Source organism: Prionailurus bengalensis, chromosome E1 (genome assembly GCF_016509475.1).
Source record: "Prionailurus bengalensis isolate Pbe53 chromosome E1, Fcat_Pben_1.1_paternal_pri, whole genome shotgun sequence".
In the NCBI taxonomy this organism is placed as follows: Eukaryota; Metazoa; Chordata; class Mammalia; order Carnivora; family Felidae; genus Prionailurus; species Prionailurus bengalensis.
The window spans coordinates 12,645,114-12,671,885 of record NC_057347.1 but is presented as its reverse complement, the minus strand read 5'-3'; the positions used below and the strand labels follow the sequence as shown (position 1 = coordinate 12,671,885).

General features: G+C 44.4%; 1 long non-coding RNA gene across 1 annotated transcript; it reads left to right on the top strand.

The window, feature by feature from the left end:
- The first annotated feature begins 254 nt into the window (after nt 1-254).
- Nucleotides 255-1,780, top strand: LOC122484710. The gene is made up of 2 exons (XR_006297687.1): nt 255-579; nt 1,178-1,780. It is a non-coding gene; the product is annotated as an uncharacterized LOC122484710 (long non-coding RNA).
- Nucleotides 1,781-26,772: the final 24,992 nt, after the last annotated feature.

The following is a 26,772-nucleotide window of genomic DNA, read 5'->3' as shown; positions in this document are numbered from 1 at the left end:
GGGCCCTCACCCAAGCATGCCAGCACCCTGATCTTGGACTTCTGGCCTCCAGACATGTGAGCAACACGTTTCCGTCGTTGTATAAGTCACCAAGTGTATACTACTTGTTATAGAGGACTGGGTAGGCGAATCCCTAAACCAGAAGACAATTGATAGTATGGCATTGTATGTGGTACACCAGAATTCCACGTGGATCCCCTTCATGGCTATGATCTGTTCCCAACTGTTTGTTCTTGTAACAAATAGTGCTGACATCAATATTCTTATCCCCCATGCGTGTGCCCAAATGCTCCCCACGCCCCCTTGTTGCCAAAGGACTTTCCCTGTGGTATATGCAAAGGTCAATTTTGGTTACTCATTACGCGGGCAAGTTGATGAATCATTTCTTCGATGGATTCTGGGCTTTGCTTTATGCTTTCCGGAGACCTCCACTCCAGCATCATAGAATGAGAGGCGTCCCTCCACGCTTTCTACCAGTACTTTCATGGTTTCAGTTTTCGGTCCCGGCGCACCCTACCCCCGCACATGTCCTGTCCATCTAGGACGCCGAGAAGCACCGCTGTCGCTCTGAGAAAGAAGGTGGGCTAGGGGACTCGACGTGCCGGCGACTCTGGGGAATTTTGCGCCGGCTCACGAGTCGCCGCCTCCAGTCTGTCCCCTTCCCGTCCGCCGTCCCAGGCAGGGGAAGGCGATTCCAGGGAGATTTCCAGAAAAAGGTTTTCAAACTCCCCCTTAGGCTGTAGGTGCCGAGCCCTGTCAGGCAGGGCCGATCCATCCAGGCAGGGAACTCGTGGAGAGGGGGTGTGAGGGGGGGGGGGGAGACTACACTGGCCCCGCGGGACACCCTCCGCCCACCTGGCGCGGGGAAGCGCCATCCGAGGGGACCGGGACGAGATCGGACTCGCAGGCGGCCGGTGGTGCGCCCTCGCCCGCCTGCGGTCCGGAGCCGGCCCGGTTGTCTAGCGCCACCTGGCGCCCGCCTCTCTAGCCTTTTCCCGCGGAGCTCCGCAAGACTAGCGACGGCTGGGATTCGGCCGCAGTCAGCGCCGCAGAGTTCCAGGGGGCCGGCAGCGCCAGCAGGATGTGCTCGGCGGTGCCACGGCGTCGGCGGGTCTTGCCTTCGCTGGGGATTGGGCGAGTAGGTCTCTTAGGGAGGCTGTCGTCGCGTCTCCGGCAGGGGTTGTGGGGCTGCCCAGACGGGTCGACCAGCACACGCCGCTCGCCGCCTGTCGGCTCGCGGGAAGCGACCGCGACCGCGACCGCGGCGGGTAAGGGGAGAGGGCGGCCCGGGCTCGGAGACGGGGACCGGGCGCCACGGGGGTTCCCGTGGTCCTACGTGGATCCCTGCCGTCGCACTTACCCGCGAGCGTGAATCCTCCTGGATTCCCGCTTCTTTCCCCACCTCGCCGTGGCTCAGCGTGGGCGGGGACGGGGTTGGGGAGCCTTGGCAATGATGGAGAAAGGGGATGGGGGGCGGCTCGACACTTCTAGTGTGCGACTGATGTGGCTGTTGCAGGGAGCGTGTGTGACGAAAGAGCCGCGTTGGACGCTGCCTTGCATGCCTCTTTCCGCAGTCCAGGTTGACCAGCAGTCTGCTAGGCTGGGGCTTGAGGGAATTTGGGGCGGTCGACCAGCAAGCCGTCAGGATTCGTGTACGGATTATCTGCATCTATTTGAGGTTTAAAGTAACTTTTTGCGTACAGCCACTCACTGTTGATTGTAAAATTGGACTCACTTCTGGTTCCAAGATGCTTTTGGAATAAACAGACTTCATCCCTGGTGCCAAAATGAAGTCTTAAACAGGTGTGTGTGTGTGTGTGTGTGTGTGTGTGTGTGTGTGTGTGTTTGAGTGTGACAGGGTCTCTGAGGCACCTGCCTATAAAACCATCATGAAATGAAATTGGTCCAAGGCCTAATCTCCTTGCAGTTTCAGTCTGTTTCAAAATGAAAGCTCTTTATCTGCCCATTTGCAATTCTTTTTTCTGAGACATTTCTTTCGTAGAAAACTTTGGGCCCCCTCACATAACCCATTTCTCTAGCCCACCGTGCAGGTGCTGCATACAATCAAGAAGCCAAACCCACAAGCTTGAAACAGGCTCTGGGGCTCAACTTACAACTGGCCTGCTGGGACAAAGACTACACCAGACCAGTCAGAGCGACAGTGGACCCCAGCACCTACCTTTCCCTGACTTCCCCCCATAAGGCTAAAAATCACACCCAGGGGCAGAGAGTTATCACACAAATAAAACATACCACGTATGAAAAAGCATGTTCTGTCAACTGCACCTGCACACCCAACTTCCTATATTTCTCCACCCTTACAGGGTTAGATGTCACTCCTTTCCTGCCTTCTACCCTTCGAAAACCTTCCCTGGGGGCACCTGGGGGATCAGTAGGTTAAACATCCAACTTCGGCTCAGGTCATGATCTTGAAGTTCATGGGTTTGAGCCCCGCATCAGTCTCTATGCTGACAGCTCAGAACCTGGAGTCTGCTTCGGGTTCTGTGTCTCCCTCTCTGCCTTTCTCTCTCTCTCTCTCTCTCTCTCTCTCTCTCTCTCTCTCTCTCAAAAGTAAACATTAAAAAAATAAAAACTTTCCCTGGCCATTGTTCAGGGAGCATCCTAGTATTCCTTACCAAGACTGTCTCCATCATGCCCGGGCATGAGCTTGTACTAAATGCTATCCACACCATCCCTGGCCTCATGTCTCTTTCTACGCTCTAGAGTCAAAGGTCCCCAAGGTCAGTAACATATATATGCATATGTGCATGTATATATTATTAAGCGATAAAAAAAAAGAAGGAAATCCGCCATTTGTGACAACATCCTTGACGACACGGTGCTAAACAAATAAATCAGACATAGAAAGACAATACTGTATGGCTCACTTATATGTGGAATCTTAAAAAGTCAAAGTCATAGAACCAGAATATAAAATGGTGGTTACCAGGGTTTGGGGGTTAGGGGAAACGGGGAGACATTGGGCAAAGCATACAAAGCTCAATCGTAAGATGAATACGTTCTGGAGATCTAATGTACAGCGTGGCGACTACAGTTAATAATACTATAGTATTTTATACTTGAAATTTGCTAAGAGAGTAGACCTTCAGTGTTCTCACCACACCTACAAAATTTAAACTAACCATGTGAGGCGATGGCTATGTGAATTTACTTGATTGTGGTCATCATTTCACAATGTACACACAGATAAACCCTCACGTCATACAACCTAAATATACACAATTTTTGTCAATCATACCTCAGTAAATATGTTTAATAAAAGACACGATTGGGTTATTAATAACATATAAAGTGACATCAACTATTTTTAAAGTAGTATATGTTGGCACATACCAGGCTTTTCTGTGAGCTTTTCGTAAAATTAAGAAAGAACCCTTCCCTGCTAAATGCATATACACACTGAAAGAGTTTCCCTCCAGCATGATTCTGCATATCCTCAGGGTCACACACAGTCTACACACACAGCCTTGGTTGGTCTGCAGTGTTCCCAGGAAGGAAAGAAGTTAGGAAGGAAGGAAGGAAGGAAGGAAGGAAGGAAGGAAGGAAGGAAGGAAGGAGGGAGGGAGGGAGGGAGGGAGGGAAGGGAAAAGGAGAGAAAGAGAAGGAGAGGAAGGAAGGAAGGGAAGAAATAAAGGAAAAAAGGAAGAAAAGAAAGACATATAATTCATAATATAATTGCTGTGGATGAACTTTAGCTATTAAATGCTAAAATTCTCCTTGCCTTTCAGAAATTCCCTTACTCCAAACCAAGAAGGAGAAGTTTGTGTTTTTTAATTGTGGTAAAAATACATATCACCACTTCAGCTATTTTTCTTAAATTTTTATTTAAGATTTTGATTTTGAGAGGTGGGGAAGGAGGGACTGAGAGACGGAGAGAGCAAATCCCAGGCAGGCTTTGTACTATCAGCACAGAACCCACCACAGGGCTTGATCCCACAAAATGTGCGGTCAAGGCCTGAGCCAACATCAGGAGTTGCACACTCAACCGACTGAGTCTCCCAGGTGCCCCACCATTTTAGCTACTTTTAATTGTGTGGTTCAGTGGCATTGAATACAGTCACACCCTTGCTGTGTTCACTCTTTTGTCTGACATTAAAAAAATTTTTTTTAATATTTATTCTTGAGACAGAGAGACAGGGTGTGAGCAGGGCAGGGGTAGAGAGAGGGAGACACAGAATCCGGAAGCAGGGTCCAGGCTCCCAGCTGTGCCATAGAGTCCAATGCGAGGCTGGACTCACAATCATGACCTGAGCCAAAGTTGGACGCTTAACCAACAGAGCCACCCAGGTGCCCCTTAGTCTGACTTTTGAAACAAGCCTGGGATGATGACTTTGAGTCACAATGAGAGCCCCATCTCTTCCACCCCCTCCCTGCTTCATTCAGAAGTACTGTCTCTGAGGTTCATTCATGTTTGCCCATCTTCCTCTTTGACATGGCCAGGAGGCAGTGAAATCCCTTGGCCAGAGTACCTGTGGGTGTCTAGACTCAGACTGAGGATTTCCCATGGGGATTGTGTCTGAGACTCAGACACTTGTTATAGCAGAGGGAAGACTTTACTCAAGAGGGACCACTGCAGGGGTGCCTGGAAGTTTCAGTTGGTTAACCGTCTGATTTCAGCTCACGTCATGATCTCACAGCTCATGAGTTCCAGTCCTGCATGGGGCTGTGTGCTGACAGCTCAGAACCTGGAGCTGCTTCAGATTCTGTGTCTCCCTCTCACTCTGAAGTCAGTGGGGGTTTGCAGTGGGGAAGAGAGATTGAGATCAATGGCAAATACAAGGAAAAGCGGAAATTTATAGCCAGAGAACACATGGGGGCGAGCGGCCGGAAAATTACTAAGAGGAAACATCACGGTGAGGAGGAATCTTCAATCAACTCAACAGGATTCTTGCTGCAGAATGAGAAATTTCATCGGAATTCAATTATGGGGAATTTTTACTAAACTTAATGAGCAGGAAGATTCTTGCTAAAATTGGATGAAGCTGGCCAAGGACAGAATGCAAGGCCCAGGCCTAGTCAGAAAGAGGACTCAGAGTGAGAGGCCTGAGAAAATTGAAAGTTAAAAGCTTAAGTTACGGGAAACTGAAACCTAACCAAGCTTAACCAGCTTGTTCCGCTTCTGTACGATTGCTTGGCGCGCCCATGTATTCCTGATCAATCATTATTGCCTGGCACATCCGTATATTCTTGATCAACCATTGTTACTTGGCACATCCGTGTATTCCTGATCAATCATTGTGATACCCGTACCCCCGGTTGTGGTCTGACCTAAAGGCAGGAACCAATCGAATACTGTTAAGTGTCCAACTTTAAACACCAACCAATCGCAGCTCTGTAACTGTGGAAAATTCCTGATTTCCCCATGACTTGTTTGTACCTGTCTATAAAAGGGGTGTAAAAACCTCTCTCAGGGCCTCTTGGCGTCACCGGCAACGGGGGCGCAGAGGTCCAGGTTCGAACCTGCAATAAATGACCCTTGCTGCTTAGCTTTGACTCTGGACTCTGGTGGTTCGTTTTTGGGGGTCTCTTAGACTCTGGGCGTTTCAAGAGGAGTACGGGTAAAGAGAAAGTTTGGTTAAGGAGCGTCTGCCAGATGCCCGTGGGAGAGTAGGAACATAGTGGAACTTGAAGACTAAGGACAAAAACCATCACTTTGAGCAGAGTACTGCACTAGGAGTGTGCTGGGCCCAGAGCCCAGGGCTGAGGGCTCAAAAACATCCCCCCACCAGGCCTTCCTTACCATTCCCACTTGTGTTTGGACTATGAACTCTAAGTCACCAATGTAACCTGTTTAACATCCTCCTTTGACTTGCCCCCCCCCCAAGGAAGGCTTGCAGTGAGACGTCAGCCTTCACATCCACGATTCTTAAATGATTTAGTGGGGTTTCCTGGGGCAGGAAAAGGAGGAGACTTTTTGCCCCAGACAAGGTGAGTGGCTCAGACACTCTCCCTCCCTCCCTCCCTCCCTCCCTCCCTCCCTCCCTCCCTCCCAGCAGTTTGGAAGCTGAAGGATGAGAGTGGGACAGGCGAAGAAAGCCATTCCTTGGAGAGAAGCCCAAGCTAGGTCAAAAGCTCTGACTCTACCAGAGCTTTCTGCATTTGAATCAAGTGCCCAGGGTTTCATCTTAAGTGGTGAACTAGGTCCCAGATCTGCAGGAATATCACACATGGGTACAGCGGAGTTGGTATCTCAGGCAAAGTGGTCAAGGTGTTGGCAAGATGTCTGCAGATGAGAGGAGACTTGTTCTGGGACCACCCTCCCAAGCACCGCTCTGGCTGAGAAGAAGGGAGGGCGGGTGCAGTTTGATCCAGAACCCTGACCAAACAATGACGTTAGCTGCTGCCTGCCTGGAGCCTGAGGGGCTGATGGCAGCAGGGTATGCCAGCTCCTGCAACTCGATTTATCCTGGGAACCTTCTGTTGTTACTACTGAGGTGCCAGTTGCTCCAATGACCAAAGCTAAACTCTCTGTGTCTAGTTTCTAAAAGGCCTGATTCTCTTGTTTTCTTGCTAAATGTGTAGCTGAACTAACACAAGTTTTCTCCTCCGTGAGTCACAGATAGAAACTACATCAGGTGAGTTATCGCACAAAGTCAACTTTATTGCAGCAAATAAGGAGATCACAGGGAATAACTTCCAAAGCTGTGACTCCCCCAGCAACGGTAGATGGATTCCTTTGATTTAGGGTTAGGATGAATATTTAGGTTTGGGAACCTTGTCACTGGCTATAGGGGTGGGCACAAGGTGATGCATGCGCCTTAAAGAAACATGCCTATCCGTACATCGTATGTTATGTAAATGAGGCTTCTGCTCCCCATTGGATGGAGACTTTAGTATTAAAATGAGGTAGAGGTAACTGTAAGTCACTCCCCAATTTCTGACATGATGGGGAAAAGAAGGATGATATGAGTGCAGACCTTGTTCATCTTGTCTTATCAGGGAAGATAATTTGGCTCTTGCCTGACGGGATCTAATTTTTTCATGAATGATGAGGCAAGATAATGGGAAAAGAAGGGAAATCTAGGATGTAAGAACACGAAGAAGATTGGTTATAGATACTGGGGTTCTGGAGAAAGTATTCTGTGAAAGAAGCATGAGCTTACTGATTTCTGGACAATGTTTCTGGCTGATTTGGCGTGTAGGTCATTTTGCACCAGTCTGTGGGTCCACTTTTGGATATCGTCTCCAGCTCACCTGAGTGGTGTGGTCGTGTAAATATAAGATGGGGGCTCATCCAGGGATGGAACCGTGTCAGAGAAAGGAGACAGCAGCAAGAAAGGGACTTCAAAGTATTTATAAGACAGTGACTCTCTAAAGTGGATGAGGGAGAAGGACACCTTGACAGTTTTATTTTTAAAGTCAGCAATCCCAAGGACTGGAACTCCTGGTTAAAGGAAATGTGGGTAAATGGAAAGATACTGCCAAGTTGCCCTTCAAAATGATGGTGCCAAGCGATACTGGAGAGAAACACATAGTTACTTTCCCTCACCCCGAGCTCACATGACACATTACTTAACTCTCGCACCTTTCCCGTCTGACCTGATGCTAAAGTGGTTCAGAGATGCATCTATCTCCTCATATGCAAGGGGCCTGGGGATAGCCTCACATGCCTAAAAGCCATTTGTGTCTTTCAGGGAGTTTTGTGAATGTCCCAGACACCCAATCCCCAAGTTACTTGCCTCCCCCACCACCTCCCACCCCCGCACCGCCCACACTGCCAAAATGGACTGTCCCTCCCACCACCTCTGCCTGCAGGGATTCTAACCTGACCACAGGGCTCTTCCCAGCACCTAAGATGGCCATCTGGGTCACAGCCTCCCCTCTGTGCACGCTCCCTGGACCCCCACCATGGCAGGGCGTGGAGGCCTGACCGGCCCCGCCCCAGCAAAGCCCACTGTGTCTGTCAACAGACGGAGGCATGGTTTGCTGTATCGGTCTAGTAATATGAAATTCTAGAGCAGGCAAGGTAACCGGAAGGACGGATGTCAGTGGCTCCCTAGGCAATGGGCAGAGACCAGGTCTTTGGCAAAGGGGCACTAGCGAACCTTCTGAGTAATCGGAACGTTTTGGATCTTTATTGTGATGATAGCCCACCCAGTGGGGGCACATTTTATCAAAAGTCATGGACTTGGACACTGAAAGTGCCTATTAATGTATGCAGAGTATACCTCAATAGAGTAGATATTGAAGACAAAAGCAAACACTGCTCTCCAACGTAGGCTAATTTATACAGCAAATGAGGGATATGCATTCTCTGCAGTCAGCTTCCTCCCTGCTCTAGGCAGCAGGGTCTTTGATGCTTCCCCCTCACTTTTATGATTGCTCCTCTGTACGGTATTATTTTTCTTCTGCCTTCTCCATTTGTACCCTTAACACTTTTCAGCAGGGAGATCAGTGCTCTCACAAAGCCCTTTCACTACCGAGTGGCTAATCGTCCTACAAACGTAATAAAATTTTGAGGCATAAATAAATAAACAAGTAGCCCACTGTCTCTGCCCTCAAGAATCTCATAGTCTAAATTTAAAATTGTGGAAGAAAGAGAAAGAAAAGAAAAGAGAAAAGAAAAGAATGCCTATAGTCACAGCAGCAGACCGTGACACATGGGAACATGGAACAGAAAAAAGGAAGTGAAAGCGATACAGAACAAAGACTTTTCTCTGAGGTCTCAGAATTGCAATTCAGTGAGTATAGACTCCAGAGTAACCAAAAACGTGTCCCACTTTTGTGGGGAAAGCAAGAGGTTTTTGTAAGAAAGAAGAGACTAATTACATGGTTTAGAAAAAGAAAAGAAGTGGGGGCGGGGAAATCTGTTAATTTGGGGGGAACTGGTCGAGCCACTTGGATGACTATCTAACTGATTATTTTGTTGGTGCTATCAAATGAAGCTATTCCTGCTATACATTCGTTAAGGATTCTGTCTTTATAAAGTTAGTGCTGTCACCAAACCCAAGTTCATCTGTCTGAGGGGCAGCAAAGCCAATCACTGAGATATGGAATATGTAGCAAGGAAAGAGTGTATTGGAGAGGCAGCCAAATGAGGACAGGACAGCGAGCCTCAAATGTGCCTCCCCCAAAAGGGAGAGTCAAGGATATTTAAAGGCAAACTAGAAGGAGGAGCCATGATGGCAGAACAGCATGGAAGCTTTTTGTGTGTCTCACGTCCATGAAATACAGCCAGATCAACACTAAACCATCTTGCACACCTAGAAAGCTGATTTGAGGATTAACGCAACAATCTGCACGACCTGAACCACAGAACTCAGCAGGTACGCAGCTCGGAGAGGTGAACCGGGAGAGAGAGAGAAGCCACAGAGGGCAGGGAGCTGATTTTGTGTGAAGAGAGAGGATGGAGATGGGGGGGAGGGGGTATGGGGAACCCCCCCCCCCGCAAAGCAGCTGGAGAGAAAGTAGAAAAGTGGAAACAGCCATAGGGACTGAACTAAAAAGGGACAAAGGAGAAAGGAGAGGGTTTAAATTCCATCAAGACTCTATAAACAGGGGACCGCAGAGTCTGAGGCCCCACTGCTCCATACCTGGAGGTGCTCTGGTGAGAAGGGCGAATCCCCAGGAGCAGAGTGGAGTCCAGGGGTCTTGAGGCCACACAGGGAGAGGTGGTTCCCCGGCTGGGAGGACAGCTGGTAGAGGCTGTGTGGGTCCCCCAAAGGCAAAGGCCCCAATGGACCCGGGAGAGCAACCACATTCGCTGGTGCTGGAACGAGGTCGTTGGCGGGTGAAGCCTGGTGCCAGATTCATGTTGTAATTTACCATAATCTCAGAAACACTGCTGCTGCAAGATCGCGTGAACTTTTTCTGGGGCGGGCTGGCACCCGGCCACAGTATCGGGGCACCGGCAGCAGCCCGGTACCGCAAACGTTCCTGGGTGAGGCCGGCACCCGGCCATTGCTCGGTGAGACCCTCCCGCAGGGGGGCAGAATGAGTCAAAGCCACAATCCCTCAGAAATAAGGGGTCGGAAAACACAGCCGCATCTGAAACAAAACTCAGGAGGGAGGTGCTGCCTGAGGCTTGTGTAAAAGCGGGGAGTGGGCAGAAGCCAAAGACAAAGGACCTGTGCGCAATTGCTAATCAGGGAGAACAGAATTCAGATACTAAAGACTGGGTAGCTGGGCGACGCCATTAACACCGCTCCCACGCATGCGCACACGTACCTACAAGTGACACAACAATCCCTCCCAGTAAGCTGAGCAGCGCCATCTAGTGGAGAACGGAGCTGTTACACTAAGCCCCGGCCAACTGGGCCAACATCGCTCTTCAAGAACACATGTCTCTCCGCCTGCTTAGTTTATGGACTATAAAGTGCTTCATAGCTTGGCTTCTAAGGGGAAAACAAAGTAATTTCAATCGTATTTCAGTCTGTTCGCTGGTCCATCTATTCAATTTTCTTTTTTTTCCTTTTTTTCCCCTCTTTTTCATTTCTTTTCTTTTCCTTGAATACTGAAAGAGAAAAAAAATCATCTTTATTTTCAATTTTGATTAAAATGTTTTTCTTTATATTTTTACTATATTTTTTACTTTTGTGTAAATTTTTTTACATCGTATTTTACTTCCATCATTTCATTTTATTCTAATTCAGTGTATTCATTTTTTTCAAATTTTCAAACGATTTCCTTATTTTTTTCCTTCTCCTTTTTTCTCTAATCTATCAGGCCCCTTTCAACCCCCAGACCAAAACAAACCTAGGATCTAGCATCATTTATTTGATTTTTTGTGTTTGTTGTTTTTAATGTCTTAATTTTAATTTTTTTATAATTTTAATTTTTTTATAATTTTTTACCTCGTTAATTCCTTTTCTTCCTGCAAAATGATGAAATGAAGGGATTCACCACAAAAAGAGCAGGAAGAAACGACAGCCAGGGACTTAACTAACACAGATACAAGCAAGATGTCTGAAACAGAATTTAGAATCACGATAATAAGAATACTAGCTGGAGTTTAAAATAGATTATAATCCCTATCTGCAGAGATAAAAGACGTAAAAAACTAGACAAAATGGAATTTAAAAATGCTATAACTGAGCTGCAATCTCGATGGATGCCATGGTAGCAAGGATGGATGAGGCAAACAGAGAATCAGCGATATAGAGGACAAACTTATGGAGAATAATGAAGCAGAAAAAAAAAAAGAGGGAGATTAAGGCAAAGGAGCACGATTTAAGAATTAGAGAAATCAGTGACTCATTAAAAAGGAACAACATCAGAATCATATGGGTCCCAGAAGAGGAAAAGGGAGAAAAAAGGGTAGAAGGGTTATGTAAGCAAATCATAACAGAAAACTTTCCTAACCTGGGGAAAGACACAGACATCAAAATCTAGGAAGCACAGAGGACTCCCATTAGATGCAACAAAAACGGACCATCAACAAGACATACCATAGTCAAATTCACAAAATACTCAGGGAAGGAAAGAATCATGAAAGCAGCAAGGGAAAAAACAGTCCTTAAACTACAAGGGAAGACAGATCAGGTTTGCAGCAGACCTATCCACAGACACTTGGCACGCCAGAAAGGAGTGGCAGGATATATTCAATGTGCTGAATCAGAAAAATATGGAGCCAAGAATTCTTTATCCAGCGAGGGTGTCATTCAAAATAGGAGAGATAAAAAGTTTCCCAGACAAACAAAAATTAAAGGAGTTTGTGACCACTAAACCAGCCTTGCAAGAAATTTTGAGGGGGACTCCCTGAGGGAAGAAAAGATGGAAAAAATAAATAAATAAAGACCAAAAGCAACAAACATTAGAAAGGACCAGAGAACATCACCAGAATTCCAACTCTACAAGCAACATAATGGTAATACATTCATATCTTTCAGTACTCACTCTAAACATCGATGGACTAAATGCTCCAACCAAAAGACATAGGATGACAGAATGGATAACAAAACAAGATCCATCCATACGCTGTTTACAAGAGACCCACTTTAGACCTAAAGACACCTTCAGATTGAAAGTAAGGTGATGGAGAACCACCTATCATTCTAACGGTCAACAAAAGAAAGCTGGAGTAGCCATACTTGTATCAGACAATCTAGACTTTAAAATAAAGACTGTAACAAGAGATGAAGAAGGGCATCATATCATAATTAAGGGGTCTATCCACCAAGAGGACCTAACAATTATGAACACTTATGTTCCAATGTTGTGGCACCCAAATACATAAATCAATTAATCACAAACATAAAGAAACTCATTGATAATAATACTATAATAGTAGGGGACTTTAACACCCCACTTACAGCAATGGACAGATCATATAATCAGAAAATCAACAAGGAAACAATGGCTTTGAATGACACACTGGACCAGATGGACTTAACAGATATATTCAGAACATTTCATCCTGAAGCAGCAGAATATACATTCTTCTCCAGTGCACATGGAATGTTCTCCAGAATAGACCATATACCGGGACACAAATCATCCCTCAACAAGTACAAAAAGATTGAGATCATACAGTGCATATTTTCAGACCACAATGCTATGAAACTCAAAATCAATCACAAGAAAAATTTTGGAAAGGTAACAAATACTTGGAGACTAAAGAACATCCTACTAAAGAATAAATGGGCTAACCAAGAAGTTAAAGAGGAAATTAAAAAGTTCATGGAAGCTGATGAAAATGATAACACCACAACCCAAAACTTCTGGGATGCAGGAAAGGTGGTCATAAGAGGAAAGTGTATAGCAATCCAGGCCTTACTAAAGAAGGAAGAAAGATCTCAGATACACAACCTAACCTTATGATTTGAAGAGCTGGAAAAAGAATAGCAAATAAAATCTAAAACCAGCAGAAGACAGGAAATAATAAAGATTAGAGCAGAAATTAATGCTATCGAAACCAAAACAAACAAACAAACAAAAAGTAGAACAGATCAATGAAACCAGAAACTGGTTCTTTGAAAGAAGTCATAAAATTGATAAGCCACTAGCCAGTTGGACAAAAAAGAAAAAGGCAAGGACCCAAATAAATAAAATCAATAATGAAAAAGGAGAGATCACAACCAACCAGCAGAAATAAAAACAATAAGAGAATATTGTGAGCAATTATACACCAATAAAATGGGCAATTTGGAAGGAATGGACAAATTTCTAGAAACATATACACTACCAAGACTGAAACAGGAATAAACAGAAAATTTGAACAGACCCATTACCAGTAAAGAAATCGAATTAGTAATAAAAAATCTCCCAAAACACAAGAGTTTCCAAGGGAATTCCACCAAACATTTAAGGAAGACTTAACACCTATTCTCTTGAAGCTGTTCCAAAAAATAGAAATGGAAGGAAAACTTCCAAACTCTTTCTATGAAGCCAGCATTACCTTGATTCCAAAACCAGAGACCCCACTAAAAAGGAGAACTAGAGACCAATTTCCCTGATCAACATTCATGCAAAAATCCTCAACAAGATACTAGCCAATTGGATCCAACAATACATTTAAAAAATTATCCACCACGACCAAGTGGGATTTTTACCTGGGATGCAGGGTTGGTTCCATATCCGCAAAACAATCGATGTGATTCATCACATCCATAAAAGAAAGGACAAGAACCATATGATCCTCTCAATAGATGCAGAGAAAGCATTTGACAAAATGCAGCATCCTTTCTTGATTAAAAAAAAAAACCTCAAGAAAGTAGGGATAGAAGGATCATACCTTGAGATCATAAAAGCCATAAACAAAAGACCCAATGCTAATATCATTCTCAATGGGGAAAAATTGAGAGTTTTCCCCTTAAGGTCAGAAACACAACAGGGATGTCCACTCTCACCACTGTTATTCAACCTAGTATTGGAAGTCCTAGCCTCAGCAATCAGACAACACAAATAAATAAAAGGCATCCAAGTCAGCCAGGAGGACATCAAACTTTCACTCTTCGCAGATGACATGATACTCTATATGGAAAACCCAAAAGATTCTACCAAAAAACTGCTAGAACAGATTCATGAATTCAGCAAAGTTGCAGGATATAAAATCAATGCACAGAAATCAGTTGCATTCCTATACATCAACAATGAAGCAACAGAAAGAGAAATCAAGGAATCGATCCCATTTACAATTGCACCAAAGTCCATAAAACACCTAGGAATAAATCTAACCAAAGAGGTGGAAAATCTATACAATGAAAACTATAGAAAGCTTATGCAAGAAATGGAAGAAGACACAAAAAAGTGGAAAAAGATTCCATGCTCCTGGATAGGAAGAACAAATATTGTTAAAATGTTGATACTACCCAAAGCAATCGACATATTCAATGCAATCTCTATCAAAATAACACCAGCATTCTTCACAGAGCTAGAACAAACAATCCTACAATTTGTATTAAACCAGAAAAGACCCCGAATAGCCAAAGCAATCTTGAAAAAGAAAACCAAAGCATGAGGCATCACAATCCCAACTTCAGGCTGTACTACAAAGCTGTAATCATCAAGACAGTATGGTACTGGCACAAAAACAGACTCAGATCAATGGAACAGAATAGAGAACCCAGAAATGGACTCCCAAACGTATGGCCAACTAATCTTTGACAAAGCAGGAAAGAATATCCAATAGAATAAAGACAATCTCTTCAGCAAGTGGTGCTGGGAAAACTGGACAGCAACACGCAGGAGAATGAACCTGGACCACTTTTTTACACCGTACACAAAAATAAACTCAAAATGGAAGAAACACCTAAATGTAAGTCAGGAAGCCATCCAAATGCTAGAGGAGAAAGCAGGCAAAAACCTTTTTGATCTTGGCCGCAGCAACTTCTTACTCAACACATCTCTGGAGGCAAGAGAAACAAAAACAAAAATGAACTATTGGGACCTCATCAAAATAAAAAGCTTCTGCACAGAGAAGGAAACAATCAGCAAAACTAAAAGGCAACTGACGGGATGGGAGAAGTTATTTGCAAATGGCATATCAGATAAAGGGTTAGTATCCAAAATCTAAAAAGAACTTATCAAACCCAACACCCAAAAAACAAATAATCCAGGAAAGAAATGGGCAAAAGACATGAATAGACACTTCTCCAAAGAAGACATCCTGATGGCCGACTCACACATGGAAAAATGCTCCACATCACTCATCATCAGGGAAACACAAATCAAAACCACAATGAGATACCACCTCACACCTGTCAGAATGGCAGGCAACAACAAGTCAGGCAACAACAGGTGTTGGCAAGGATGCAGAGAAAGAGGATCTCTTCTGCACTGCTGGTGGGAATGCAAATTGGTGCAGCCGCTCTGGAAAACAGTGTGGAGGTTCTTCAAAAAATTAAAAATAGAACTACCCTACGACCCAGCAATTGCACTGCTAGGTATTTATCCAAGGGATACAGGTGTGCTGTTTCGAAGGAGCACATGCACCCCAGTGTTTACAGCAGCACTATCAACAATAGCCAAAGTATGGAAAGAGCCCAAATGGATAGTGGAGTATTACTCAGCAATCAAAAAGAATGAAATCTTGCCATTTGCAACTACGTGGATGGAACTAGAGGGTATTACACTAAGCGAAATTAGTCAGAGAAATACAGATATCATATGACTTCACTCACATGAGGCCTTTAAGACACAGAACATATGAACACAAGGGAAGGGAAGCAAAAATAATATAAAAACGGGGGGGGGGGGGCGCCTGGGTGGCGCAGTCGGTTAAGCGTCTGACTTCAGCCAGGTCACGATCTCGGGGTCTGAGAGTTCGAGCCCCGCATCGGGCTCTGGGCTGATGGCTCAGAGCCTGGAGCCTGTTTTCAATTCTGTGTCTCCCTCTCTCTCTGCCCCTCCCCCGTTCATGCTCTGTCTCTCTCTGTCCCAAAAATAAATAAACGTTGAAAAAAAAATTAAAAAAACAAACAAACAGGGAGGGGGATAAAACATAAGAGACCCTTAAATATGGAGAACAAACAGAGGGTTGCTGGAGGGGTTGTGGGAAGGGTGATGGGCTTAATGGGTAAGGGGCACTAAGGAATCTACCCCTGAAATCATTGTTGCACTATAAGCTAACTAACTTGGATGTAAATTAAATTTTAAAAAAAGAGTATATTTAATACTCTTGTTTTCATGGAACCAAAGTATAATCAACACAAATATTCAGCCTTTATGATAAAGTGCATGCCTTTGTTTAGATTTGTATTATGTGTAAGTAACATAGGCTATATTCAATAATCCATCATAACAAGAAAATCTGTAGGAATAGAGACCTGACTACATGATTCTTCTACTACATGTTTTAAAAGAGTGGAGTTCCTGTCCCCTGTGCTGGTGCATTGCCCAGTGTACCACTGTCCCTGTGGTCTGCAGCCCACTGCTTCCTGCCCTAACCCCTCCTGCCCAACCCCCAACGTTTACTGAAGGGCCGAGTCGCGGTGATACGGGGCACGCCTGCTGGCACTGAGCCCTTAGCCTGCTGTCCTGCCACACAGCCCCTACAATGGAAGCTTTGTACCGGGGAGGGGCGGTCAGCACCGCCACTTAGCCCGAGCCAGGAGAAGAAACTGCAACCACAGAGATCCCCGACGCACAACCCAGGCGCCTGGACTCCCCCACCCAGGCCTCCCTGAGGTCCCAAACCTAAATCCGCTGTCTTGGGGACCACTGCACAGATGCGTTCCTGCCGGCTCCCCCAGCCCTCACCCCACTTAGGGGACTCCCCCATGACCGGGCCCTCAGCCATGGACACCGGTTTTCCAAAGCTCACAGTGAAAAGGGGTCATCCCGCAGCTCCAGCTGACCCTGCGATGCCAGACCTCTCACCTGTCTACACCCTTCAGACCCCGGGGCAGAAAGCAGCCAAAGCAGACGCTTCTGGTAGTACCGGGAAGGTCCTTGGTGCTGGGCACCACGGCCAATGGCAAGTGACAGCCGCTCGTTACTAGACAGGATCTTGTCTCTCCACAACGAAGCGACCAGTCATGCGCCCCCAAAGGTGAACAGCAATCTGGACCAGTGGCTGCTTGCGTGGGTGGACTGTGGGCAAATTGCAAAGTATAGAAGTCATTGTCCAGTACGATAGCTACTGTAGCACTTGAAACGGGGCTAATCTGAATTGAAATATGCTGTGAGTGTCATAGCCAGATTTTGAGACTTCGTATGATAAAAAGAATATACAATATATCATTAATAATTTTATATTAATAACATGTTGGAATAATATTTTGAAGTAGTGAAGTAAAGAAAATATACCATGAAAATGCATTTTACTCCTTTAATGTTTCGATGATGTAGCTTCTGGAAAATGTGAATTTACATAGGTGGCTGATATTACATTTTTATTTAACAGACATCGCTGTCCTAGGAAAACGGTGATGTGAAAAATGCATACATTGTTTGGAAAACCCTGCCCTCCCTAATTTATAAATGTACATGGAGACAGACACAGGAGGAGAGCAAGGAGATTTGAAAGGAATAATGAACAATGGAGGGGGAAAAAAAAGAAGGTGGAAAGATGTGTGACTTACTCCTATTTCAATATCGTGTCAATCATTCCCTGTCTCTTCCTTCCATGATTCTGTTTTCACCATAGGATAGAAGACATTTGTGGAATAGACACCACCAAAGAGGCCGAATACTGGATTTTGACTGAGCACTGGGTTTGAAATAGAAAGCAATGGCCTCTCCCAAATGGCTCATTCCAAGGAGAAATTTGGAGAGTTCTAACCCTTTGAGTCAAATATTGTTCAGTGCTGGTCGCCACAAAGGTGGGTCTGTGAGGCCCCTCTGAACATGAATCCACACCCTTCTTGGGAGAAACTGTTCGGTGGCTAAAGTTGTCCCAGCATTTCTTATACTCACCAACTTGGAGGTGCAGCCTATTTTGCCTCTCAGAAAAGAAAAATAACATGAATCTAGTCCATGTTACAAGTAAGTGGTTGTTGTGCCTGTGTAGTTGTTTTTTATTTAAAAAAAATTTTTTTTAACGTTTATTTATTTTTGAGACAGAGAGAGACAGAGCATGAATGGGGGGAGGGTCAGAGAGAGAGGGAGACACAGAATCGGAAGCAGGCTCCAGGCTCCAGGCTGTCAGCACAGAGCCCGACCTGGGGCTCAAACTTGTGAACCACGAGATCATGACCTGAGCCGAACCCGGACACTTAACCGTCTGAGCCACCCCGGCGCCCCTGTGCCTGTGTAGTTGTATAAAGACTCTTTTATGGGAGACATGGAAAGGGGCTGGGGAAGTTTATTTTATTCAGGGAGTTTTTTTCATCCATAGCTGTCATTATTTATTTTTTACATTCAAACTGTCCAACTGAACTGTCAAACTGTTCAAACATTGCTTGCCCCCAGCCTTCCATTTCCCCCAGGTTCCCTGGTATCTTTCAGTGGGGGAGGGGTATGCTTCCTGCTCCCAGGATGCCACTGCTTTTAGGACCTTTTGATGAACTAGTTAGGGCAGTAGGTGTGAGTGTGTGCCTGTAATTTTTTAAAATCATAGGTTTATACTAATCCTCCAATTTAAATCAAACACCAGCAGGTTCCTCTCTATTTTTCCCCATTCCCGGTTCGTATTCCCTTTCTCCCATGGGGACAGCCCTGGTTACCCCACAACATTAGGAAATGTATGCATTTCCTCAATCCTATAACCCCCCAAAATAGTTTCAGTGCTCCCATGCCTGTTGTACCATCAAAAACAAAACTGTCAAGCAAAGTTGAAGATTTCCTTATTGATCTTTTGGTTCGAAGTGTTGTTTTTGAAAGTCACTTGAATTATTTATTTATTATTTATCATTTTATTATTTATTTTTAACGTGCTCAGTTGTGGTATCAATTTGCTGCACAGGTTTGTGTTCTCCTGTTTGTATTTGATTTTTGTATTTTGTTTTTTATGCAACTTTATATTTAGCTTTATTTCCAACTTGGTAAAATGTTGACACTGTTAGAAAGTCAAAATTATATTTTTGAAAGTGTACCCAGAGAAATTGCCTTCCGATCCCTATCCTGTCCATACTATTCATCTAACCCTGAGAGCAAAGCATTTTCATTAATTTCTTGTTTATTCCTCTTGGGTTTCTTTTTGAAAGAAGTAACAAAGACATATGCATCTATATCTATATCTTCTTACTCTCCTTCTTTCTTCAAAATGCACATACACTTTGTAAACTGCTTTTTTCACTTAACAGTATATCCTTGAAATCACTCCATAGCAGTTAAGCAGATGGCTTTCATTAGTTTTCACAGATGCATGTTTTGCAATTTGTTTTAGATGTAGCGTATTTTAATCAACAAGGCTTCTCAGCATGGACGTTTAGGCTGTTTCAGTATTTTGCTGTTGCAAACAATACAGCCATCAGCAAGCTTATGTGCCCTGGTTTTTGTGTTTTGTTGGGGGGGGGGTGCTGGTTATCCGTTGAGGTGTAGTTTCAAGCTTTCTCCTAGAAGTGCAGTTGCTGGGTCAAAAGGTAAATGCATTTGTGGTTTTGTTACATAGATAGTGTCAAATTTCCCCTCACGGCTGCTACACTGTATCCATACCCCACACTTACAGAGGGTGTAGTTGAGGTCTGGGAATTTTTGCCAATCTGAGAGGTGAGAAGTGAGATTTTATATAGTTTTTCTTTTGCATTTATATAATAAGTGAATTAAAAATCTTTAGTGTATCATATGAGCCATTTTCATTCACTGTTCTTTTTTTCTGTCAATTTTAAGAGCTCTTTTCCATTAAGTAGATTAACCTTTTGGAAGGACATGTTGTAAATATTCTTTCAATTTTATTTGTATATTGGCTTAGCTTATGGTGCTTTTTGCCCATGCAAGAGTTTTTTTTTCTTAGCACTTACGCATTAACCTATCAGTCTGTTCTTTTATTGAATCAGAATTTTTGGAGCGTACTTATGAAAGCCTTTTCCACGCACAGGTGACAATGGAATTACCCAGATTGTTTCTTCCAGTTCTTAAATGGTCTCAGTGTCTCCATTTATATCTCTGGTCAATATGCAGTGTATTCTTGGGTAAGGAGCAAGACACAGACCCGACTTCACTGGGGTCTGTGAGCAGGGACTGCTCACACCCACCCTGAGGGGGAAGAAATCACGTTTCCCACCAAACCACTGGAAACACAGTCTTCACTTTGCCCCCTCCCTTGCTCCCACATCTGCAGTGACTCCCTACTGTCTGCAGAGACATGTTATTTGGGGCCTCACTGTGAGCTGACGTGGAACCCCTAGGACCCTGCTGAGCCAGGCCACGCACTGTCGCACATACTTAAAGCACTCCTGCCTTCTATCCACTGTCCCTGTCTTCCAGAATTCCACTTGCCCAGACCTCTCTTCATGATCCTCAAAGATCAGTTTCCTCCTTCTCTGCCTCCTTCCTGCTCCAGCAGCCGGGATTTAATTCATTTCCTCCTCTAAATCCTCCTGGAATAAGTTTCTATAAACAGAGTTCAATTTGGTCCTTAGACCCTGGATGAATTTTCTTTCCTGGGTCACGGACTGAGCAACATTCCCCCGGATCCCCTCTGGCTGATGTCCCAGTAAAGTCTCGGCTTCCTGAGTCAAACTTCAGGGCTGGTGGCTGCACGGTTCTAACCACCAGTCAGTGCTCAGTTCAGGGCTGGGGTGGGAGGAGTATCTAGGTGGAAAGAAGTTTCCAAGACACAGATGCGGCCAGGGAGGGAAGGAACCTTCTGGAGAGGCAGGCAGGACTAGCCACGGAGTCCTCTGGCAGCGGTGAAATGTGAGGAATCCAAGGATTCAACCCCTGTGAGAGTGAGGAGTGAGGAGGAAAAGCCCAAGGACCAGAAGGGAGAGTGAGGAAGGCATTGCCCGCACTTCTCCTTCCCTGGAAATCTATCTGTTGGTTCAACACCCTCCCTGGAGCCTCCGAGATGGAATCTGAATCTGGCCCCTATATTCAGAGGGCGGGGAGAGACTGACGGAAAAGGCAGGCCACTCCAGATCGGTAGGTGGCAATTGTAATCATAGCAAAGGGAACTTACATACGAGGCTTGTCTTGGGCAGCAGAAAGATGAAGGATCCCTGCCCCCACCCTCCAGCTATTAAGAGGTTTGCAGAGAGGCGCTAACTGGGCTCAGTCACATACATAAAGCGTGCAGGTGTTTTCAACACCACGTCACCATCTCAAGACTCTGTCCTTGATCACATTCCCTAACATCGCCCCTCCCTTCACTCCTGAAATTCCATTTCTGCAACCTCAGCTCACACACCGTCTCCCCCAGGAGGCCACCCCCTAGGCTGTGTGGTTGACACTCTGTCGCCCTACCCTGACCCAGTGTAACACATTGCTCTTGTCCCTGCGGTCTTCCCGCTGCTAGTGGGCGGTGGCTGGTGGCGTGCTTCATGCGATGAGCCGTGACGCCATTAGGCGGGTTGCCTGACTCCATTAGGACAGTGTCTTTTTCAAGTTTGAATTGACATGCCTCTCATGCACATGGAAGGTCATTTTGTGGACCCTGAAGCATTTTCTAAGTGTGGGGGAGGGCCTGGGAGGCTGAGAACTGCTCCAATAGGCTGGGAGGCCAGGCAGAGAGACCCCGGTCCAATCGATCATCCTAGAATGTTGAGGGTTCCTTATACATTCCAATACCAGCCCTTGGTTGGCTATATGGTTGGCAAATATTTCCCCCCATCTGTATTTTGTCAGTCCCTCCTCTTTTAAGGGTGTTACACAGAGCATAAGCTCTTAATTTTGCGGAATTCTAATTTATCCAATTCTTTCTAGGGACCACGCTTTTGGTGTCAATCTAAAATCTCTTTGCCTAGCCTTAGATCATAAATTCTTCCGGAAGTCCCCCCGCCAAAGCGTGTTCTAGTTTTATGTTTTACATGGAAGTATGACTTCATGTTTCTATGAGCTGTGAAGTGTGGCTGTTTAGGTTAAGAAATTTTTGTGTGCTGGCTTGCGTGTTTTGCCTGGGGATGTCCAATTGCCCTGCTCCTGGTTGATGGAGAGGCCACATCTTTCCTCCCTTCAATGGCTTTTGCACATCTGCCAAAAATCAGTTGAGCTTGGGCATATTTGTTTGAGTCTCTGTTCCATCCCATTGATCAACATGTCTCTCCACCTGCCAACATCATCCAGCCTCTGTCAGCTCTGTAACAAGTGTTAAATTAGGGGCAACTTTATTCTTGGTTTTCCAAATTTCTGTAGTCCTAGTTTCTTTGCCTATTTGTAGAAATATTTTTAAGGTAAACGTGTACATTTTGTAGCACCAGAGAAATTTCTACAACTTGCTTTTTTTTTTTTCATTTGACTGTTCATCATGAACATTTACTTAATTTTTAAAAACCCCACAAATTTATAGTATTGCATTTATGGATATGCTGGAATTTATTTAACCCCTCCCCTCTTAATGAGTGGCTATTGTTTTCCTCATTTTTTTTTTGTTTTAATATAAGTAATGCTAAAATCAATATTCTTATCACACATGTATTTGTGCAAATGTCCCCATACCTGTTTTCAGAATCCACATTCTTAAAAGATGGGCCACATCGAGGCAGGGCTAGACTTCTGAGGAGGGGCCACCCCTGGCCATGGAGATACCTCTGGGGCGGGCAGGCAGAGCACTATTCTGAGCTGGGACCCAGACCTCCGGAAGAAGGTCTTGATGAAAAGTAGAACAATAAACTTTCTAGAAGACATAGGAGCGTGTCTTCTTTATGTTGTGGTATTTATGAATTTGGTATGAGAAGTGCTTTCTTAAATGGGACCCCTAAAACGCAATAGCCATAAAAGAAAAGTTTGTTAGGGATGCCTGGCTGGCTCAGTCAGTAGAGCATCTGGCTCTTGATCTCAGGGTCGTGAGTTCCAGCCCCACGTTGGGTATAGATTTACTTAAAAAACAAAACAAAACAAAACAAAACAAGTAAAGAATCTTTAAAAAAAAATAAAAATAAAAGATTGTTAAATCGGACTTCATTAAGATTAAGAACTTTGAGTAAAAAACAACAGCCAAGGGGTGTGTGGGTGGCTCAATCAGTTAAGGGCCCAACTCATGATTTCAGCTCAGGTCATGATCCCAGCGTCGTGGGATTGAGCCCCAAGTTGAGCTCTCTGCTGAGCGTGGAGCCTGCTTAAGATTCTCTCCCTCTCTCTCTCTCTCTCTCTCTCTCTCTCTGTCACCCCCTCCTCTGCTCACACACACACTCTCTTTAAAAAAAAAAAAAAAAGACTGGGGCACCTGGGTGGCGCAGTCGGTTAAGCGTCCGACTTCAGCCAGGTCACGATCTCGAGGTCCGGGAGTTCGAGCCCCGCGTCGGGCTCTGGGCTGATGGCTCAGAGCCTGGAGCCTGTTTCCGATTCTGTGTCTCCCTCTCTCTCTGCCCCTCCCCCGTTCATGCTCTGTATCTCTCTGTCCCAAAAATAAATAAACGTTGAAAAAAAAATTTAAAAAAAAATAAAAACAAAAAAAAGACTAAGTCAAAAATTTACAAGACTAGCAAAACAAGTGTTGCTAATGGGAGTGTAAATTAGTTCAACAACTTTGGAAGATCGCTTGGCAGTATCTATAAATCTAAACATACATAACACACCTCCTATGACACAGCCTGACAGTGGTTATTGCTAATGCCCACCGAAAGACGTGGAAGTAGGCAAAAGCTAGAAAAGTCAGACACAAAGCAATTTTACATCAATCATAGAGGAGATACGCATATTTTGATATATTTGAACAACAGCAGTGCATAGCAATGAGGAAATCAACTATTGCTACATGAAATAATATGGATGAAGTTCACAGACATGACCTTGAGTGAACAAGCTAGAATAAGAAAAGTGCCTAATGTATGTTTTCATCACTGTTCTAGCTTTGATTGCTCCTGTTTGTTTCCTAACTTTGCTTTCACCAATACTCCAGCACAATAGCAAATAACATGGATGGAAACAGACATTGTTGCCCCTTAGCTAATTTTAAAGGACATACTTCTGCTTTGTAATTTCCCCGTTTAAAGGAAAACACCCTCTTACATATGGGTCAATCTATTCCTACTTATTCTGGAGTCTTAAAATTTTAAAGATGTATTTATAACTATCTCAAATTATATTTGAGATGACAGTTTTATTTTTGCACGTTAAATGCTGATAAACAGATGTCCAATTGTTGCCAGCAGTTGGATGAAGAAGCCATGTTCCTGGTGGCATTGTCATTGTAACTACTTCAGGCACATTTGATCGCTTATCTTCCAAACATCATTCTCTCTGAACACAGCATTTTTTTTGAGTACAGAATTTACTAAATAGTGCCATATTAAGGAAAAAGAATAAGTTTAAAATTGGAAACCTCAGTAAGGTATTCATTCTGTATTCTTTTTTTAATGTTTATTTATTTATTTGAGAGAGAGAGTAAGTGGGAGAGGGGCATAGAGAGAGGGAGAGAGAATCCCAAGCAGGCTCCCACCTGCCAGAGCAGAGCTGGACACGGGGCTCCATCTCAGGAAGCATGAGATCATGACCTGAGCCTAAATCAAAATTCGGACGTTTAACCGACTGAGCGACCCGGGCACCCCTCATTCTGTATTCTTATTTATACTATTCAATCTGACTTCACTGGATCTTCCATAAAATCAGTTTTGAGTGGATTATGTTTCCACACAAATGCGCAAGAACTAAAGAGGCAAGAATACCTGACGTTTCCTATCCCCAGACCAAGCGACGGTCTAGTGACTGGTCTTTTGCTGCCCTCTGCTGGTTCCAGTTGGAAGCCCTTGTTTAGATACATTCCAAGAAAACAGCTTTATGGTAGAATTTTTATAGAAGTTTACCTACACACAAAACCAACAAAAATAAAATAAGTAAAAATGTGAAATCCTTGATGTATATACACTTAGTCAAATATTTAAAAAGGCAAAAGTATTCTGATCCCAAAGAATATTTCCAATCTACATTATTTGGCTCTTGGTGCCATTTGAACTTAATCAAAACTCTGCAACATTTTACCCAGAACGTGAGATTCTCAGTTAATAGTAGAGGTCAATAGTGACTCCTTTCGTGGGAGTGGTTTCCCCAGGCCATTTGCTGAACAGACTGTCTCAGCTGCAAATCCTAATAGACTAACTTTTCTCAAAGACAGGGAAAAAAAAAAAAGCCATGTGTGACACATCTAAACATAAGTCAAGCTGACAAAGTCTTAATATTCCAAATGCTTTTTATGTGATCTTATTCATGTAGGCACCAAGATTTTCACCACTGGAACCAGAGAACTTCCACCTGGTTCAGGCAAACACACACGCACAGGGGGACATGCACAAGAGCACACACACATACACACACACTCACAAGATGATACAGGAGCTCCTCGTAGGTAACCCAGGTAGCCCAAACTCTCTCAGGACTCACACATGGCCCAAACAGAGTTTCTTGTTTTCACCTGAACAATCAAGGTGACCTTGACTCTGTGTTCCCCACTGTCTCTCAGCAAGTCAGGACTTCCTTTCATGCATTCTTTACTCGTCTGTCCCCTGACTGCTTGTCTGTCCCGTGCCTCTGTCTGCCTGCCTCTATGTCTGCTGATGAGCTGTCTATCTTGTTCTCTATCTACCTTCCTCTCTTTACGTCTGTCTGTCAACCTGTTGCTCAATTAGTTTCTCTATTTGCCGTTCTGTCTGCCTGAATTTTTGTCTGCATATCTGTCAGTATGTCATTCTAGCTCTGTGCATGTCTGTCTGTCTGCCTTTCTGTCTTTCTGATAACTTTCTCTGCCTGTCTTTATATTCATCTGGCCATCTCTTTGCCTGTCTGCCAATCTTTCTGTCAGTTATCTATTTGACCATCTTTCTACCTGTCTGAATGCCTATATAATATCCGTTTGTCCGCCTTTCTGTTGATCTATCTATATTATAAATCTACTTGTCTCTCTAACAGCCTTTCTGTTTGTCTGTCTCTTTGGGTTTTTATGTATCTTTCTATATGTATATTTGTCTATCCTGCTACTGGTCTATCTGTATAACTACTTACCTCTAGAGATATGTGTATATCTATGTGCATGTCACCCTTGTGTCTGTATGCCTTTCTATCTCTTAATTAGTGATCTATTTCTCTATCCAGCTCTCTGCCTATCCATTTGTTCATCTATCTGTCTGTATGCCTGTCTGCTGCTCTTTCTGTATATGTGACTGTCCATTTTCCATCAGTCTGTTTCTCTCTCTCTCTCTCTCTCTCTCTCCCTGTCTGTAGACAGATAGTGTCTTTCTGTCTGTCTCACTCTCTGTCTATCCATGTATCTGTCTTTCTATAAATATTTGTCTGTATGCCTGTCAATCTTTCAATCTATCTCTTTTTTTTTAATTTTTTAAATGTTTTTATTTATTTTTGAGACAGGGAGAGACAGAGCATGAGCAGGGGAGGGGCAGAGAGAGAGGGGGAGACACAGAATCCCAAGCAGGCCCCAGGCTCCGAGCTGTCAGCACAGAGCCCGATGCGGGTCTCGAACTCACAGACCGCGAGATCATGACCCGAGCCGAAGCCAGACGCCCAACCGACTGAGCCACCCAGGCGCCCCAATGTAGCTCTTTTTATATATTTGTCCACATGTTGTCCATCTGTCTCTCAAGCTATCTTTTTACCTATCCATTTGTCAGTCTGTCTATCTGACTATCTGCCTATCTTTCTATCTCCCTGTCCATCTGTCCATCCATCCATCCATCCACTTGCCTATTTTTCACCTCCTTTCTGCTTTTCCTTCTATATTTCTGATTGTATCTTTATCTGCCCATCTACCAATCTATCTCCCAGTCTGTTTATCTGACCCTCTTCCTGTAAATCTATCTACCTCTGTCTACCTACCTAGCTGTA